Consider the following 2,933-nt stretch of genomic DNA (forward strand, 5'->3'; position numbering starts at 1 on the left):
TCTCTCTCAGGTTTTTCTTCACTCTCTCTCTCAGGTTTTTTTCACACACTCTCAGGTTTTTTTCACTCAGGTATTTTTTCACTCTCTCTCAGGTTTTTTTCACACACTCTCTCTCTCTCTCTCTCAGGTTTTTTTCACTCTCTCTCTTTCTCTCCCTCCTCTAGGCCTCAGGCCTCGGCCTCCCCGCTCTCTCTGTTCCGGGTTTCTCTCGGCGGCAGAGCGCGGGGCGGAGCGACCGAGTCCCAGCTTCCTGCCGCGGGGGGAAACCCCCACCAATCGCACCACCCTTCAAAACACCTTAATAACTCCAAAAATACCCCTCAAACCTCACTCCCCGGGATCAGCTCCGACCCCCCACCCTCCCAAATCCTAAACCCCTCCTAACAACAACCCTCAATACAACCCAAACCAAACCAAACCCCCAACACACCCCCAGAAAACACGTTAATAACCCCAAAATACTCCTCCCTCAAACTCCAACCCTCCCCAGGGGGCAGCTCTGACTCTCAAATGAAAACACCCCCTCAATAACCCCCAAAATACCCCCTAAGTCCCCTCCCCCACACACACAAGGGCAAGCTCCGACCCCCAACCCCTCCTAAAACACCCCCAAAATAACCTTCAAATCTCACCGCCCATCCTCCCCAACCACAATCCCCGCCCTACCAATCCCCCATCTGCAACACTTCCCAAAAACCAACTCTTCCCACCTTTCAATAACTCCCCAAAAAAGCCTGCAACTTGCCCCACGGCCAGCTCCGACCCCCTCCCTGACACCCCCCCCCCAATACCCCACCTCCAAAACCGACACATGACACTTACCCCAACATGCCCCCCAAATCCCAACCCCTGAAGCCTCAAGCATACCCCCAAAAAAACAGTCAACTCAAAAACTCAACCACAACCTTAAACATTCCCCAATACCCTCAAAACCTGATTCCCATCAGGATTCCTCCCTCCCCCCAACAAAACCCAATCCATGAATCCCAAACCCTTCATCCCAAACACGACCCTGACATCCTAACCCCATCTGAACACGCAACACCTGCCCCCAACAACATATAATACTGCCCCAGAGGAATGCCTAAAGCACTCCAGCCAAACCCCCTCTAAACCCAAAACCCCAACACATCCAAGTACTAACCCAGAAAACTGCAGACCCCTCCATTTAAGCCCCCATCCCAGCTTCCTGCTCTAGAGGACCCTCCGAAACACTCCCTAATGCCCAAACACTTAAAATCCCAACCCCCACATTAAACCCCAACACACACAGGTTTGAGGGCAGTACCGTGGCTCAGTGGTTAGCACTGCTGCTTCAAAATGCCAGGGACCTGGGTTTGATTCCACCCTCGGGTGACTGTCTGTGTGAAGTTTCTCCATTCTCCCCGTGTCTGCGTGGGTTTCTTCCCACAGTCCAAAGATGTGCGGGTTAGGTGGATTGGCCATGACAAATGGTTATAAGGGTAGGATAGGTGCATTGGATGCTCTTCAGGGGGTCAGAGTGAACTTGATACGCTGAATGGCCTGCTTCCACACTGTAAGGATTCTATGATCCATGACCTATGACACCACAGAGCCCTACACCTATCCAAGGTAATCCCTCCACCCCATGCCAACACATCTCAAACCTCAACAACACCCTAAAAATACAGCCCAGAAAATCTCTTAAAGTCCAATGTCCCAATCCCTAATTCCATATACTTGTCTTTGGCCCACACCCTTTGCTTACCAAAAATTTATCTATCTCAGATTTAAAATTAACAACTGATCTAGCATCAACCGCCATTGGTGGAAGAATGTTCCAAACCTGTGCCACTCTCTTGTATATAGAAGTGCTTTCTAACGTCTAGGGGATTGGGTTAGCTCAGCTGATTAATGGCTGGTTTGCAATGCAGAGCGATGCCAACAGTGTGGTACTGACTGAGGTACCGTGAAGAATTATCCTTCTCAACCTCTCTCTTCACTTGAGGCACGGTGACCATCAGGTTAAGCCACCACCAGTTGGCTCTTTCTTATGAGAGAGTAGCCCTGTGGTCTAGTAAGTCTGGTGACTTTATCTTTTACCTAACATCTCTCCTTAATGTTCTGGCGTAACTCCCAGACTCTGTCCCTTAGTTCTAGAATCTCCAACCAGTGGAAATAGTTTCTCTTTATTTGTTCTGTCTTTTCCTGTTAATATCTTGAAGACTCGATCAAATCACTCCTTGACTTTCTAGATTCGATAGAAAACACATCTGATTTGTATAATCTACCCTCATAACTTAACACTTGAAGTCCAGGTATCATTTTTGTAAACGTATGCTGTAATCCCTCTAAGACCCATTAATATGTCCTTCCACAGTTCTCCAAGTGGAGTCTAACCAGGGTGTTGTATAGTGACAGCATGACTTCTGAGTCGTTATACTCCAGTCCTCTAGGTATAAAGCCAGCACTATATTAGCCTTCTTGATTATTTTCTGCACCTGTTTGTGGTATTTTAAAGATCTATGCACCTCAACGCCAAAGTTTCTTTGGACATTCACTGTTTTTAACTTCATACCATCTGGAAAGTACCCTGGTCTCTCCATTTTTGGTCCAAAATGGATAATCTCACACTTGTTTACATTGAAAATCATCTGACACAGTTTTCTTCATTGACCTAGCTATGCTATCCAAGCTGTCTACAGAGCTGCCTTTGCGTCATTAGCAAATTTGGATATATGATTTTTTTATGCCATTATCCAAGTCTACATGTGACTCCAGTCCAATAGCATTGTGCTTGAGTTAAAGTGGATCCTTTGTTTCTATCAAACCTGCAGCCAGCATCATCTTGACACAATGAAGGATGAGCAATAAATACCAGCGTTTCAAGCACTGCCACCATCCTGAGAATTTTTCTTTTAAAAATGAGCACAAATTTGAATGTAGTTACAACAGTTAAATTATTTTAATTG

Source organism: Rhincodon typus, chromosome 20 (assembly GCF_021869965.1).
Source record: "Rhincodon typus isolate 14 chromosome 20, sRhiTyp1.1, whole genome shotgun sequence".
NCBI classification, from domain to species: domain Eukaryota; kingdom Metazoa; phylum Chordata; class Chondrichthyes; order Orectolobiformes; family Rhincodontidae; genus Rhincodon; species Rhincodon typus.